A 17811-nucleotide genomic window follows, 5' to 3' on the forward strand; every position below is an offset into this window, starting at 1 on the left:
AGAGAAAAACGTTGCGTTGCCGGGAATCTAACTCGGGCCGTCCAGCTTGCGGCCCGTCTTTGTATCGACTGAACTATACTGACTCTAATAATAATAATAATAATAATAATAATAATAATAATACATATCTTTACAATTCGACACTCGACGTTCTAATGACAATTTTAGAACACTTCATTCGAGAACGCATCTCCACGCTTTCTTATTATTGCCACTGAGGACAAAACAAAACGTCTTTCGCTGGGTTTGAGGTTCTTACAGCGGTGACTATGGAGGCTGCTAACTTCCGGGATATGACGCCGTGCAGTCCGGTAAAGTTCACCAACGTTTCGGAGGAACGTACCAACGCCAGTGAACTTACACTGGACTACACGGCGTCATTCTTAATTAACCTTACATTATAAACACTGCTTATGTTTGTGTGCGCAGAAGGAAAATTAGTGAAGGGAATGCATTAAGACTTAGCAAAGTATTCCGTCGATGTAAGGGGCATCTGGATGTCTCTTAGCAAAAACGCTCTCACTGAAAGACACTTTCTCCGTCTGTTTCAGGCGTTAGCTGTCGGCAGGCACGCTAATGAAGGAAATTAATTTCAAGGAAACGGGCTCGATGGCCGTTCTCAGGTAACACACAAAGGAGGAAAGCCTACTCTGTTAAACTAATCTTCACGGCCTACTGATGAGGATTAACTTTATGCACCGCATCTAAAAGGCGTGGCATTTCTATTTTTGTATTAAGCGAAGGCGGAGATAGAACCAGTCAATAACCGTATATATATATTTTCTTTTTTAATTTTACATTCTAATGATACAATGGATAAGTCCAACTTAAGCGCCATAATACACTAGGATATTGGAGAAATTTCGTTAACTGTTTCCGAACACTCATCCGCCCTCCTATCATGGAAGTAGGCAGTAACTCTGCTTTGCCGCTTCTTCACACGGCGCCATTTATACAGCTGACTTCAGCAATGCCGGTCATCTACATTACGGAGTCAACTCAGTAGAAAATATCCGTAAGTTTACAACCTTACGGAGGAAAAGTAGTGTGTTCAACGATATCTCCGAGAAGTTGAGTGGATGACTGTTTCATAGTGTATTGATGACTGTGTTTCGTACTGCAGTGATGTTTCTGATTAATAGTGTAGTGATTGTTGCGTTTCGTAGTGTAGTGATGACTGTGTTTCGTACTGCAGTGATGTTTCTGATTAATAGTGTAGTGATTGTTGCGTTTCGTAGTGTAGTGATGACTGTGTTTCGTACTGCAGTGATGTTTCTGATTAATAGTGTAGTGATTGTTGCGTTTCGTAGTGTAGTGATGACTGTGTTTCGTACTGCAGTGATGTTTCTGATTAATAGTGTAGTGATTGTTGCGTTTCGTAGTGTAGTGATGACTGTGTTTCGTACTGCAGTGATGTTTCTGATTAATAGTGTAGTGATTGTTGCGTTTCGTAGTGTAGTGATGACTGTGTTTCGTACTGCAGTGATGTTTCTGATTAATAGTGTAGTGATTGTTGCGTTTCGTAGTGTAGTGATGACTGTGTTTCGTACTGCAGTGATGTTTCTGATTAATAGTGTAGTGATTGTTGCGTTTCGTAGTGTAGTGATGACTGTGTTTCGTACTGCAGTGATGTTTCTGATTAATAGTGTAGTGATTGTTGCGTTTCGTAGTGTAGTGATGACTGTGTTTCGTACTGCAGTGATGTTTCTCATTAATAGTGTAGTGATTGTTGTGTTTCGTAGTGTAGTGATGATTGCGTTTCGTACTACAGTGATGTTTCTGATTAATAGTGTAGTGATTGTTGTGTTTCGTAGTGTAGTGATGATTGCGTTTCGTACTACAGTGATGTTTCTGATTAATAGTGTAGTGATTGTTGTGTTTCGTAGTGTAGTGATGACTGTTTCACAGCGTAGTGGTAGTTCTGTTTCGTAGTGTAGTGATGACTGTTTCACAGCGCAGTGGTAGTTCTGTTTCGCAGTGTAATGATGATTGTTTCACAGCGTAGTGGTAGTTCTGTTACGTAGTGTAGTGATGATTGTTTCACAGCGTAGTGGTAGTTCTGTTTCGTAGTGTAGTGATGATTGTTTCACAGCGTAGTTGACAACCTTACGGAGGAAAAGTCGTGTGTTCAACGATATCTCCGAGAAGTTGAGTGGATGACTATTTCATAGTGTATTGATGACTGTGTTTCGTACTGCAGTGATGTTTCTGATTAATAGTGTAGTGATTGTTGCGTTTCGTAGTGTAGTGATGACTGTGTTTCGTACTGCAGTGATGTTTCTCATTAATAGTGTAGTGATTGTTGTGTTTCGTAGTGTAGTGATGATTGCGTTTCGTACTACAGTGATGTCTCTGATTAATAGTGTAGTGATTGTTGTGTTTCGTAGTGTAGTGATGACTGTTTCACAGGGTAGTGGTAGTTCTGTTTCGCAGTGTAATGATGATTGTTTCACAGCGTAGTGGTAGTTCTGTTTCGCAATGTAGTGATAATGTGTTTCAGCACAGTGATGATGGTATTCGGCCATATTTTACGGTGCGGTCGAAGTAACGATCACTTTTACAGACATTCTTTCTTCTTGTTCAAAGGCCTCACGTCCTAACCTGTAAAGGCCAATAATATATAATTAAAACATGGCCATGAGTCAAATCGGGGATCGAAGCCAGGCATTACTACACTGGCTGGAAAGCCAGCAGTGAACTACTGCTCTCCGAGATCTCCGAGGATGGCGATTTTGGTTCCAATCGTATGCTACAAATATAATCTAGAAACTTTCCAATTACGACGCAACGACAGTGACAATGGAGCACTGAGTCATTCATCTAAAGATATTCCACACTGCGTCCCATCTCTTGTGCTTCATCAACCGAGATGAAGATATAACAGGGCACATGGTGTTGGTGATGGTTCGGTGTGTCTTATCATCCATCTATAAACTTCAATAATTTTGGTTATTACATGGTCTGAAGAGAGGAAGAAAAAACACTGGGTTCCATTAAGACTATTCAAAATAACTTATCAATGCATGCAGGGCACGTAGCACGCATGGGAGAGATGAGAAATGCATATTACATTTTAGTGGAAAACAATGGCTACTAAGGATAACTTTGTGAAGAAGGGAGAATAAAGGTGACACGGATCTTGAGGAATCAAAATGTGAGGATGTACACACAGGACTCAGGACAGGCTCAAGTGGTGTGTCCTGAGAACGTAGTAACTTCGCTAGCTCCATACAAGGCAGGAAGTTTCTTAATTTTCGGCACAAAAATCATATCCCCATGGTACATCCACCTCTGTTAAGTTTTAATTTTCTAGATTAAACATATCGGTATGGCGGCAGTATTAATCCGTGGGTTGGAAACATTTTATTCGGGGTGCTGAAATTTTGTATGAAACAGACTTCCAAAAATATGAAATTTTACTAACGTAATTATTTTGTATGGTGCGAAACAACATGGTGGCCTGCGCAATATAAGGTAAATGTCTTCTGAGATATGACGCGATGTAGTTTGGTAGATAAGTACCAACAATCCAGATGCACTTGCAGATTCCATCTTCAGGGCAGAAGATCGCAATCTTCACATTCCCCGTCATAAGAACATCAAATCCCACATGCAGAATCTATATTTCGCTTTTTTATGGGTCCAATTCAGTGAAATCTCCTAATGTATCCTACAACCTATTGAAGGAAATGGAACCAGTTTCCGAAACGTTGCGGGTTAAAACACAAAAGAGGCGATGGACAATATCTAAAACATCAGTTAACCCCTACAAGTGCCTAGTACAGAAAATATCGACTTACACAGAAACTACTACATCTAACAGCATGCGACATCTGTTGGAATTTTATCTGAACTACATAGTGAAGAAATATTTGGTAGGATATTTTCTCTGCAACTCAACTTTCTTAGGGAGTTTTATATACATTATTATTGAGTTTTTCAGTTCTTTGAGTGGGCATTACCGGTATTACAGCTGGAATTTACAGGGCTATGGAGACGGAAAGATCACTTGGACAGTGGAGAGACAAAAGAACACTACCACCTTCTGGAAAGCTATAACAAAATGAACCCCTTCTCATGCTTTCTCTACGTTTTCTAACATCCAATAATAAACGAAATGCTGAGGTTCTTACCAACTCCGTTATATTCTTCAGTAGTTCCCGTACTTCCGGTGTTTAAATGACACAAGCTCTGCCTAGTGACCTCGTCCCTCTATTTTCACAAGGTCTCGCATCCACCTACAATTGAGAACATACTGACAGTGGGAAGAGTCGGCTCATTTGCGTGTGTTTCAGTTCCGCTGTGCGCTGGGACAGCCCTGCCCCACATCACTCCTCAACAAACTACTCATTACACATTTTTAAGTTGATGGAACATGGACTATTTTTGGCGAAGTCATTATAGATTACTCGTAACGGTTACAGCCACTATAAATTTACTGACGCGGATTACGAGAACGAACCAAAATACACAAGCGCGTCAGCTGTTAAGCACGAAGTGATCGTACAAGGGGGCGGGTGAAGGTCATGTCTCGCCGCCCGCATGTTACTGCTTGCTATTCGGGATATGCACTGAACATTTTCTGGTGAAGTTCCACATTGCCTGTGTCATTATCTGCTAATGATGGAAGTTCATCGACATTTCGGAGGAACATATCACCATTCTCAGGGTTGATGAGTAAGCCATGAAAGAAGTCAGCCTAAAGAAAGCGGAAGACAAAACTCTGCTTTCCTAAAAGCTCCCTCACATAAATTTAACTTTTCTTGGGACAGGCCTACTAATGTATCGTAGGAATTGTCGAATCTGAGGCCTTCTTGACAGAACCGTAAGCGAAAATGTAAAACTATGTATTAAACAGCAAGTGCCAACACAGTAAACCCTCGTTATAACCAACTTATAGGGTGCGTTTTTTTTTTCTGAATCTACGGCCCCTTTGGGCCCTGGCCTCTGATTTTCAGTTTCATTATCATTGTACAGACGGTAGGACTTCTTGGACGAGTGATCAGCCAGTCGCAAGGCCTCTACCTAAACAAAAGACAACACAAACACAGAATAAACGCATACACATACAAACATCCATGCCTTATGTGGGATTCGAACTCACGATACCGGCTCCCGAGCGAGCGAAGACAGTACATGCCTTAGACCGCACGGCTACCGTGACGAGCCTTGTAGGGGGGGATTGCGGTCCGTTATCAACGATGTCGGCTCTAACCGAGTACAGGCGTATTCATGGAAGTACACCATAGGGTGCACAGTCAATTCACGCAATAAACACAGAAACACACAATGCGGTTACTTAAAAGGTTGTTATATTTAGGTTCCTCTTTATTTTAAATCGTTTTCTAACTAGTGCCTTAACTTGTCTAAACTTCACAACTGCACTGTCCATTATATCCGCAATCTGGGTTGTCGGGGGGTCCGTTATAACGAGGGTTCGCAGTATTGACGGCGTCTTTAAATAAACCATAAATAAATAAAATTATACGTATTGTGTCGACATTCACTTGAAGTAGCAGGGAGAACCGTAAAAGACAAGAAAATGTTCCGAGCCCAGATTCGAACCTAGTAACTCCAGAACGTCAGATAGGAACCTGCACCGGCGTACACAGTTCATGTCCAAGCAGCCGCTCAATTCAAGTTGCGCAAGTAGCACGGGAATGCGTAAAACACAGTATAAAATAAAAGATAAAGTTGTCCTTGTGCTTAACTAAACACTACACCATGAAGACGTATTAGGGGGGTGACGTGGGGCTTATAGGATTCCTAACCTCCGCACCAGATGGAGGTGAGATTCATGACTCGGATCCTTTGCTCCCAAGGGAAGAGGACAGGAGGTTGGGTGGGCCGAGAAGACGGTCCGGACTCTGTGGAGAGGAGACAAATCTCTTGCCTCTACTCGGAATCGACCCCCGATTTCTCGGTTGTACAGTACGTAGCCTAGATGCTATATCGCTTAAGCTTTCCCGGTTCCCAGACACAGCAGAAATGCATTTCTAGCTGTTGATATGCAGCAAGCCTTCTTGCCTTCTCTGCTACTGGATGGAGGGAGGGAAAACGAAAAATGAACGAGCATAAACGAACAGCAATGAGAGGATGGAAGGACGAAAGAAACGAAGGAAAAAAGATAGAAAATGGATGTGGGACGATAAGGACTGCATAAAGAGGCAAAGATAAAAACATGAAGACTGTATAATGAGGTAAAGAATAAAAATGAGACAAAAGAAATAAGAATGAAAAGCAGAGGAAGTAAGCAAGATAATCTGTCGTGTTGCTTTTCCAAGTATCCTACTTTCATTACTGCTGGAAAGAAGGAAGAGAAAAAGACAACTGAACAAAAGGGCGAAAGAAAGAGGCTACAGCGAGCAGAGGAAGAACGGATATAAGGAAAACAGAAAGGAATGCAATGAAAGAAACTGGACACAGGAAGAACGGACAAAAAGAATTAACTCCATGCAGATGTGCCCCTCTTGAAAAGTCACGAATCGCTCAGCTGCACAAGAATTTCCAAACATTTTATAAAATCCGAAGGTTCATTACCGTGTTCACAAGAACCCTCCATCGGTCCCTATCCCGAGCCAAATCAATCCAATCCACACACTTAATCCTATCTAAGAACCACTATAATATTATCCACCTATGTCTAGGTCTGTGGGCACGCGGTACCGTAGTTGATTGAGGCACTATGCTATAGGCCAGAAGGTCGCGGGATTGAATCCTGATGAGGTGGATTTTTTTTTATTTACCTAATCCTTCCAGCGGCACTACAGCCCTGGGGTCGACTCAGCCTCTAACAGAAATAAGTACCAGGAATCTTTCTGGGGGTAAAGGGCGAACGGCGCGTAGTAAGGCTGACAACCTTACTCCCATCTGTGAGCCGATTGTCTAGAAAATGTTGGAGCCTCAACATCTCACAACCCTATGGACCTCCACAGCCGGTTACAGGGATACCATTACTTTTTACTTACTTTATGTCTAGGTTTTCCTAGTGATTTCTTTCCTTCTGACAGACGAAAAGAGAGGCGAAAGAAGGGAAAGTAACGACATACGCGTATCACGGCCCGTGTGCTTTGCTCACACACCTCATGTCCCGCAGTGCCGGAGCGGAATGGCCGTGACACGACGGGTTGGCAGACCTACCAAACCCACGCGCGCGTCGGTCGCCGTGCTAACAGCTGCCGGTCGCTCGACCAACTGCCACACACTGGTTGCCCCGTGCTCTCTACCTGCGGCAATTACGGAGTATTTCTAGCACAGACCTGGACAAAGGCTCCAAGTCAATCATGCACCTGGCCATTTCCCATCGTAAACAGAATTTATGGGGATCTCTGCTCCCGCCATGGCTCCAATTATAACGACGAAAGATGCATGGGCCATGTAGCCTGCCATATCAAATATATTTGTGAAGAGTTCTATCTTCTGGGATATACCGCCGTGAAGTCCGTTGAATTCAGCCGAGTAGTTGCAAGACTCCCAGAGTCGTGATACAGCAAAATATGATCACGAGTCCCGCAAGACTCGGAACCAAGAATGACTGTGCTGGCGAGCCCCAGCAGCAATTTACCAGACCGACCGAAAGTCAATCAACGTTTCGGTGGATCATATCGCGTCCATTTTAAAGGTCTAAGAATAAACCAAGCAAGAAACTATGCTTCATACTTGTTTCCCAAGCTGGTTTTTGTTTGGTTTAATTCTTCTGAACTGAAGACAGAGGAGGCACGATCCTCCTAAACGTCGGTTAACTGTGAGCGGATTACATGCCGTTATATCCCAGCAGAGAGGACTCTTCATACTTACCGCTGTGAGAATCTCAGATCATACAAATAATTTCATCTTTACGGGCTTGGTGATCCCTGTTTGATTCTTTTACATTTCAAGCATGTAAAATCGGACAAGTAAATGCATTGAAAACTTTTGCCAGAAAGCCTAAAACTTGGCACAGATTCGAATAAATATTATAACGGAATTTAAAGAAATATCCTCTGACCTTTTTTATTGCTAGTGGGGTGGGACTAAGTCCCTTGTGCTGCGGTCACTTCTGGCCTATTGTACCAGCCCCAGATGTAGGTGAAGGTGATTGTGGAGCAATTGGTGGACTGAAGATTGGCAGGGGAAACCGAAGTACTCGGAGAAAACCTGCCACTTTGTCCACCACAAATCCCACTTGACCAGACCCGGGATCGAACCCGGGATGCCGCAGTGGCAGGCCAGCGACTAACCGCTTGAGCTATGGAGCGGCCCTTGGTCTCTGACATTAAGGGAGGAACACACACTCAAGGTGTTTGAGAACAGGGGACAATATTTGGACCGACGAGAGATGAAGTGACAGGAGGTTGGAGAAAACTGCATAATGAGGACCTTCATAACTTGTACTCTTCTCCAAGTATAATTAGAATGATCAAGTCAAGGAGGATTAGGTGAGCAGGGCATGTAGCACGAATGGGGAGAAGAGAAATGCATATAGGATATTGGTGGGAAAACCAGAAGGAAAGAGCCCACTTGGAAGACCAAGACGTACGTGGGTGGACTATATTAAAATGGATCTTAGAGAGATAGGATGGGATGGTATGAATTGCATTGATCTGGTGCAGAACAGCGACCAGCTGAGGGCTCTTGTGAACACGGTAATGAATCTTCGGGTTCCACAGAGTTCTAGGAAATTCTTGAGTAGCTGCAGATTTGGCTTCTCCTCAAGAAGGGCTCAGCTCCGTAAGTAAGGGTATGACAATGCACATGCGGTTTATTTGATTCAGGAAAAGCTGTGTGTACCATAGCTACTCACACCTACACCGTGAACTCCCAACCGATACCAACCGCCTTCTACTGATGCTCACGCCCGGATTTCTCGCGCCGCTTCCAGTAACCCAGCGCTTCCCAACTTTCTGTTCCAAACGTCGCTACGGCAACGCAGACTGGCGAGCGTTTTCACTACTTGCAACGGCTTCTTACCGGGGTTTGGGTGGGAGAAAGGATTTATTAAACGAATTTGTGAAGTTCGAGCGAAAGAAAGACGGGGAGACGAGGTTGGAGGAGGGTAGTTGTAGGAAATTGATCAGGAGAAAGGATAGCATGGAGCTGCACAACTGGAGATATAGAAAATACAGGACAACTGCTCCAGACACCAAAACCATCGGCCGACCGGCAAAGAAGAAATTAATTTCTGACGTCCGAAGTGACGCAACAAACGTGCAGTAGGCTAAACAATTACCCACATGTCCGGATTCTTTCATCGGCTTAGGCAATGGTTTGCAAAGTGTGAGGGGCGCCCCCAATACTTGGCTGGGAGTGGGGGATATTTTGCGAACGTTACGTTGAAAAACTGAACTGATCACAAATCCCAAAATGTCAAGAGATCACTTATTTAATTCAGTACATTTGTATAATTTTGATACTGTCACGTGTATGTGCGACTACAAACGGGGTTCTCGATTGCTAATTGGATTTAATGAGCACTTACAGATCGTAATTATAAGGAATTATAACACTCTCTATAATTAATGCACTCATGTTCTCACCATATCACATATTAAGAATTCTGAATTTGTTTTAATTGCCCGTTTCCTGGTAACGGATCCTAACAATGTCCTATACTTACATCCTTACCTGCTGGCGAATGCCTTACAATTGACACTCAGGCTGGCGGCCATACTTCTGATTGACTGAACTCAACTAACTAAACTCTAAACCTGTCTATAACACCCCGGCACGAACCGCATAGAAAACACCGCTCCTCACTGTTGTAGTTCAACTGCTGCTCGTTAGGAATCCGTCGCCTAGCAGGGGGCGTTGTTTTCCGAGTAATTACTTAGCATGCTACATGCTACAATATTATTCACTAATTTATGAAGTTTTCCTCCTTTCCCCGTCCTCCACACCGGTTTTGGCGCCCATTCAACCTCCTACCCAATCGGTATCGGTTCCTCTTTCTCCGAGGGTAAAGCTGCCGAGGCGTGAGGCTAACCACTCACCTAAAACTAGTGCCGAGGTCAAGAATATGTTGACCTATACATCCACTTCCACATAAGTCTTCATGCTGTAGAACTTCGTTAGTTAAGCAGAGAGACAAATGTTTCTTATGAAAAAGGGCCGCGCCCTAGCTCAAGCGGGTAGCAGCTGGCTTCCCACCGCGGCGACCCGGGTTCGATCCCGGGTCTGGTCAAGTGGGATTTGTGGTGGACAAAGTGGCGTTTGGGCAGGTTTTCTCCGAGTACTTCGGTTTCCCCTGCCAATCTTCATTCCACCAATTGCTCTACAGTCACCCTTACCTATCATCTGGGGCTGGTACAATAGGCTAGAAGTGGCCGCAGTACAAGGGACTTAGTCCCATCCCATTAGCATTAAAAAAATCTTACGAAAACTTATAAAGTGTTGCTTCTAAAAACTAAATTTGGAAAAAACAAAAGTTCATACACATGCAAAGCAAATAAGGGGATCGAGATTAAGATTTCCTAAGCTGAGGTGCGGCAAACAGGAAAGTTTGGAAGTAATTCTGCCTTCGGAACTGCGGCCCGTCTGAGGAATGAGGTACTCCACAATTTCTTTACATCTCAGCATGAAGCACTAAACGATCGGTTTCGTTCTGACGAAATTTCGGTCCGAATAAGACACTTCTAACAAAGCTGTTCTCGAACACGCAAATTTATGCGCACTTTCTCAAAATGAGCAAGGATATTACAATCAAGAGCGTACTTTTTCCGGGGCTACCAAAAATTAGGCCGATAACAAAGATGCTGAATTAATTAGAGCCTTAAAGCTGGGGCCACACGAGCGCACAAAATGCGCCCGTTGTAGAAATAAACAAGAGAGGCAAATGCTACGCTTTCTTCTAGCTCAATTGCAGACAAAAAACTACGCACCGCATTCTGCAACTGTGTGGTGTCCTCAGCAACGTCCGTCATAAAGTACGTTCATTACAACGGACGCATTTTGTGCGCTCGTGTGGCCCCAGCCTTAAAGGTCAAATTAAATTACAAACGCGTAGGTCACCAAAAATTCAACGTACATCATTACAGTCTATTAATAATTATACTTTGAAAATGTTGAAACATGTTCTAAGTCGCTCTTACAATTTGGGTGGGTTGAGCCCTATCAAACTCTTTTCTTCATATTCTATGCAGATTAAGATTAAAGTAATCTGGAAACCACTGCGGTTAAGAGAACACAGCTATGGCGTATTTGTTCAAAGCAAAAACTCTGGAGGTAGAGAAATAGCCGTTGCTAGGATCATGTCACGCACGCTGTGATGTCAGGCAACAACAGAGGATGTGGTGCAAGCGCTGTGCTCGTTACTATGCGACTGTGCGGTAAACACATCTCTGCAGCAGTGATTCATCGCGCAACAATAGAGGAAGCGGTGGTTTCTGTCCTACATTTCATTTAAAGTATAGGAATAATAAAGGGGTAATCAAAAGTGGAAGCACAACAGATCACTGAAGGTCGCGGTGCAAGGGCCGGATTATCATGTCCCACCTCTCTTACATACATACATACATACATACACACACTCGTTCTTTCACTTATGAGACCATGAAACAGCCATAACATAGGCCCCACGTGAAGCCTAAATTCCTTTAAAAGAACTGAACATTCCCGAGTAATAAAATTTTGAAAATACTTGTTTATAACCGGTAACCAGTGGAGTGTGCCGGCCACGGTAGCAGTGCAGTCTAAGGTATGTACTGACTTCGCTCGCTGGGATCGTGGGTTCGAATGCCACTCAAGGCATGGGTGTTTGGTGTGTGTATGCGTTTATTCTGTATTTGTGTTTCCTTGTTTTTAGGTAAAGGCCATGCGACGGGCTGATCACTCGTCCAAGGAGTCCTACCGTCTGTGAAAATGATTACTGAACTGAATAAGGGGCCTGGGTCCTGAATGGGCTGGAAGAGCCATTGAAAAAAAAAAAGCACTGTATGAAACAAATACGGGTATAAGTTAAAAAGTTAATATATTTCAATATTAATGATTCAAAACATTACGTCGTTTAATGAAGAAATAAGTTGTAATTTTAAGGCTGGAATATTTTGCATTGGAAAACAATGAGGCCAGTGAAGTTTGCAAAACACAGAAGAACGAAATTATAAATTATATATATTATTATAAATTATTTCTATCTGTGCTCTAACGAATGGAGTACAATTTCCAATTCCTGTTTACAACTTCTGCGAATTTAAACTGCATCTTGACTGAGCAACCCTGATCTTAGTTTAGAATTCACGGTTAAAATATCTGTAAACAACTGCACTCTCCATGCTGTTTCCGGTTCAGAATTTAAAAATAGACTTCGTTTGCGTCTCCGAGTCTCTGGGCTTCAAGAAAATGACCCTCAAATCTTCCACAATCCCCACGTGAATGTCTCCTTTACAGTCTGAACATGAACAATTGTACCTGCAAGCCCGAAGGTCACGGGTTCGAATCCCGATGAGGTCACTGGGTTTCTCAATTGACCTAATCCTTCCAGCCGCACTATGGCCTTAGGGTCGACTCCATCTCTAACAGAAATGAGTACCAGGAATCTTCCTGGGTGTAAAGGGCGGCCGGCACGCAAGGCCGACAACCTCACCGCCATCTATGAGCCGACTGTCTAGAATATGTGGGAGCCTCGATGCCTCACAACTCTACGGACTTCCACAGCCTGTTAGAGAGTCGGGGTTCGATTCACGTCACGTGCGAAAGATAGGTTTCTCCTCCACAAGGTCCAGACCGGTTCTGGCGGCCACCGAGCCTCATGTCCGTCACTGTTCCTGGGGCCGGCGACAACAATAAGACCATAGACCACGGTCTCATAAACGATATATAATATAGCAAAATGGGTACTAGGGGCTGTTTCCCACGGGTAAAGCCGCAGGAGCGTGAAGCTGACCACTCGCCTCCATCTACTGCCAAGATTAAAAACTGTAAAATTATACCTCCACTCCCCCACATCTTCAAGGGGTAGTGCTTAATTAATTAAATACAAGGATTAACTATTTTTCCTTTTACTTGGTGAGAAATAAATTTTCTATGCCGAATTTTGTTCGGACTGAAAAAAGAAATACTGACTGGGCTTAAAATCCATATAGACACAAACAAGAATGAGTACCAACATCTCGGAATTCGAGTCACCAATTCTGAACGGTGTGTGTGTATGTGGGGGGGGGGGGGGGGGACATCATGACGCTTACTTTAAGTAGACTATATAGCGTCGAAGCCGGTCACAGTAGCCGAGCGGTCTAAGGCATGTACTGTCTTCGCTCGCTTGGAAACCGGGATCGTGGGTTCGAATCCCACTCAGGGCATGGATGTTTAGTTTGTGTGTATGCGTTTTTCTGTGTTTGTGTACAGGTAGAGGCCTTGCTACGAGCTGATCACCCGCCCAAGGAGTCATACCGAATGTGTAAGATCTAGAAAAACCGAAGTGAGCGGAGAAGTTCATGGAAGTAGGCCTAGGCCCACTGGGGCTGCAGTGCCAAGGGAAAAAAATATATAGCGTCGAATGGTAGGATAGCTGATTTAACTGGGAAAACCCTTAGAAGGAAACAGTCACGGTATCCCAGCATTTGGGCGAGTGGGTGAGGACATATAAGGATGAACCTCAGCCAGGACAGGCTGCACCATTTCATCTCCTTTCGCTCTTGTTCTGCACTGGTCTGTACTGAAGTTTCAATACTTGAGAGGTAAAGTTGTCCCCGCGCTTAACTAATTAAGCACTACGCCATGAAGGCGGATGGAGGAGTGGATATATAGATCCACATTTTCTTCACCTAGGCACTAGTTGGAGGTGAGTGGTCATCTTCACGCCCCGGCTTCTTTACCCCCGGGGAAAGATCCCCCGGTACCCATGGGATAGGAGACTGGGTGGGGCCCAGAGCCGGTCCGGAAGACATGGAGAAGAGAAAATTCTTGATCCTGCCGGGACTCGAACTCCAACCCCTGAGTATGTATTCGTAATTCCAACTTGTTTATGACAATTTTTGGATGTATTCTGATACGGGTTTTCTTTCGTTGAGATACGTAAACCATTCATTATTTCATCTTTTCTTTGCTGACGTCAAAGTCTGCGATAAAAATAGGTCAACAGCTATATAAAACAAACAGTTTTCATTTACTTAAAGCCACTTCAACCCCGACAGCTTGCGTAATGGGCAACCGGTATCGATGTTTCTCTTAAACCAATTAGGCTCTTCTTCCACAAGTGCCTGTGGCGTGTCTTAGCGATCCACTGATCAGCCGTGTGGCTATGTGGAAACAGTTCCATGTTAATTAACAATTCGCTAAGAATGATGGTGCAAAAACAGCCTAAATCTACTGTAACCTCTTCTTCACATTACGGTCCAGGTCCTGGAACCGACTTCTTTCTCTCCTCTTGCTCCCACTTCGGAGTATAGTGTTGCTGTATCAGTTTCATTATCATTTTACAGACGGAAGGACTCCCTGGACGGGTGATCAGCTAGTCGCAAGGCCTCTACCTAAACGCAGGATAACACAAACACAGAGAAACTCACACACACACCAAACATCCATGCTCTGAGTGGGTTTCGAACTCACGAACCAAGCTTCCGAGAGAGCTAAGAAACTGCATGCCTCAGACCGCTCGGCTACGGTGAGACCGTGGCAACGATTACGATTTAAATTCTGCTCTTCTGGGTTGTGGCAGTTTACAGTCTTACAGCTAAACTATGCTACCACGTGCCCCCCACCCCGAGTAAATAGTATCGTACAGAACTCTTGAAACAACCGGCCACCAGAAAAGTTTCTTGGGAAAGGATGGAGCATGACAAATTTAAACGATAATAAGGAGGCGTCTGGAGACAACAGTGAACCACTGGTCAAGACCACGATGAACTACGGATGTGTGGGGGGCCTGTAGCGGCATGACGTTCACACCAAGATTGTGCGTCAAATGTTTGTGAAGTTGAAAAGCAATAACTATATATATAGTACGATTTCCTGGGCTGTAATGCCGTGTAGGAACGTACTGCTTCCATCTTCAAAACTAGAATAAACCACACAAGGAACCGCCTCTGTTTGCTTCTAGCTTGGCTGATCATGGAGGCAATACGTTCCTCCGAAACGTCGAGGAACGTTTACCGCGAATACACGGCATTACACTTCAGAAGATAATAGGAGCCGGGATAGTGTAGTCGGCATAGTGACTGGCTACGGGCTAACGACCAAGGGGTCGGAGTTCGAGTCCCGGTGTGGTCAACAATTTTCACTTCTCCGTGTCGGCCAGACCGGCTTTGAGGTCCACCCAACCTTCTATCCAATGGGTGTCAGAGGCTCTTTCCTTGTGGGTAATGCGGGCGGGGCGTGAAGCTAACCACTCACCTCAAAGTAGTGATGATGTCAAGAAAATATGGGTCTCTACATCCACTTACCCATACGCCTTCATGGCCTAGTGCTTAATTAGTTAAGCACAGGAACAACTTTACCTTACTCTTCGCTTTAATTTTTTTATTTTCTAATTGGGTGAGAGTGAATCCATCTGGTGCTGCGGCCACTACTGGTCTATTGTACCAGCCCCAGATGATAGGTGAGCGTGGGTGTGGAGCAATTGGTGGAATGAAGAATGGTAGGGGAAACCGAAGTACTCGGAGAAATCCTGCCCCAGTGCCACTTTGTCCACCACAAATCCCACATGACCTGACCCGGGCTCGAACCCGGGCAGCCGCGTTGGGAAGCCAGCGACAAACCGCTTGAGCTATGGCACTGTCCCGCTTTAGAAGTTACCCTGAGGAGGAATATAAAGATGCGATAATCATATCTTTCCTCGTAAAGCACGGACTACACGGCGTCACATCTCAGAAGATGCTAATCTTCATGGAATCTAAACTCCAACACAAGACATTTCCTTTAACGGGCATTTCTGCAGTTCCAAACGATGATAATAAGGAGGGCCAGCGGTCTCCATTACTGGTCGAATTAAGCCCATTGCTTCTGACTCCAAGTCCAGAAACCTGTCGAGAGAAGGCGTAACGTTTAGTGACCCAATATCAACGTCCACGAACGTTACCTTATAAGACACTCCGCCACCTACGTCTGTTGGAACAAGTCTATGTGTCATGCGAGGGCAAGCAGCCGTGGGCTGAACAAGGTGGATTACAATACAAGTTTTCTCAGCAGACAGAAATATCTACTAACGCCAATCATAATTTTTCGGCAGAGTCTGCAATCTATCTTACCGAGTTATATAGACTCTGAGATTTCTCAAAAGAAAATCCATCTTAAAATTGAATTCTACGTTCGCCCCCCCCCCCCNAGGTTTTAAAGACCATACATTCTAGAACTAGAGGAGTCACCTGTAAGTATGCCTCGCCATTAGTGAGGATGACAAGACTGACAGTGATTAATGTTACACTGAAGAATCGGTTGCGCTTGCTGGGGGCGGGGGGCAATCGAAGGGCCGTCAGCATCCTGAGGAGCTCCTGCGCACGACTTCTGTCCCCGATCGATACAGAAGCAGCAAGAGATTCTGCCCCACGCAAATGCCCACCCACACCGGTTCGTCGGTCCGTCCGTCCTCCAGTGACACTGTGTACCACTACAAGTGTCGAGGGTTTCAGCGTTAATTTTTAGCCAGCCAACTTTTTAACATGCCCATGAAATTAGACTGCCGAGTATCTTGCTTGAAACGTGTAAGTACCTTCACGAATCCGAGCCCAGATATTTATTCCTTCTTGGTCTATTTAATAAAGCCTTTGGAACCGCATACAGGTAAGGTCTCCTCGTGCTAAACTAGTTAAGCACTACGTCATGAAGACGCATGGGGGATTTGATGTACACATCCACGTATTCTTGACCTGGACACTAGTTTGAGGTAAGTGGTCAGCTGCAAACCCTGACCGCTTAACCGCCGAGTACCCACTGGATACGGGGGCACGTGGTAGCGTAGTTGGTTGAGGCACCATGCTACAAGCCGGAAGGTCGCAGGTTCGAGTACCGATGAGGTGAATATTTTCAATTGACCTAATCCTTCCAGCCTCGCTATGGCTTGGGCTCGATTCAGCCTCTAACAGAAATGAGTACCAGGAATCTTCCTGAGGAGTAAAGGGCGGCCGGCGCGTAAGGCTGACAGACTTACCGCCCCACCTGTGTGATCCGATTGTCTAGAGAAAATGTGGGAGCCTCGACGTATCATAACTTTATGGGCCTTAACGGCGTATTAGAGGGATAGATTTACCTTTTTAACTTTTCATACTTTTCCTTATGGAACGTGTTCCCAAAATTAAAAGTATGAACTCTTCCTAATTTATTCTGAAGTCGTCTTGAAAAAAATATTATCATCAGTGTTGCATCGCATTTCCTGAAACCACTTTAGAACAATGGAATAGGGCACCTAACGTAGTTATGGTTCCGGAGAAATACCTGTCGGCACCATAAATGCCATGTAAATTATGGGAATCAAAAGACTTTCTTCAAATAGCAAGGTAGTTAGGTTTCACAGTAATTTGGTGATTTCTTTGGAATGAGAAATTTTAACGTCAGATCCTCGATTCACAAATCCCCGACAAATTACTAATTTTAATTAAAAGGCCAATGCTTTACAATACAGAAGAAGGGAAAGGGGGTAGAGATATGAATATAGGGGTTTAAGCAAAAGCCGACTCTTTTTCTCATAGAACTGGATGTCAAACAAGGTTCAGTCTATAAAATAATAACCCGTCAAAGGAATATAAAACTGAAATGGACTTCAAAAGAGGAAATTTCGACGTGTAACCTTGCCAGTCGCGTTATACAAAACGCGCCGATGCCATCCTGTGAAAATAAAAAGAGCTAAAAGTTGAATACTGATTTTGCGTTCGTAAAAGACTTAAAAAAAATCACTCCTTCTGG

General features: G+C 44.2%; 1 protein-coding gene across 6 annotated transcripts in view; it reads right to left on the bottom strand.

The window, feature by feature from the left end:
* Positions 1 to 17811, bottom strand: part of LOC111869832 (RNA-binding protein Musashi homolog 2) — a 389564-nt gene that overhangs the window by 97553 nt on the left and 274200 nt on the right. For 4 of the 6 annotated variants that reach the window (XM_023861647.2, XM_023861646.2, XM_023861648.2 and 1 more), the window contains one exon: positions 4134 to 4238. The exons of the other annotated variants lie outside the window; for them this stretch is intronic. The gene's annotated coding sequence lies outside the window, so the exon portion shown is untranslated. The remainder of the gene's footprint in view (positions 1 to 4133; positions 4239 to 17811) is intronic. 6 annotated transcript variants of the gene reach the window in all.

Source organism: Cryptotermes secundus, unplaced genomic scaffold (assembly GCF_002891405.2).
Source record: "Cryptotermes secundus unplaced genomic scaffold, Csec_1.0 scaffold286, whole genome shotgun sequence".
Taxonomy (NCBI): domain Eukaryota; kingdom Metazoa; phylum Arthropoda; class Insecta; order Blattodea; family Kalotermitidae; genus Cryptotermes; species Cryptotermes secundus.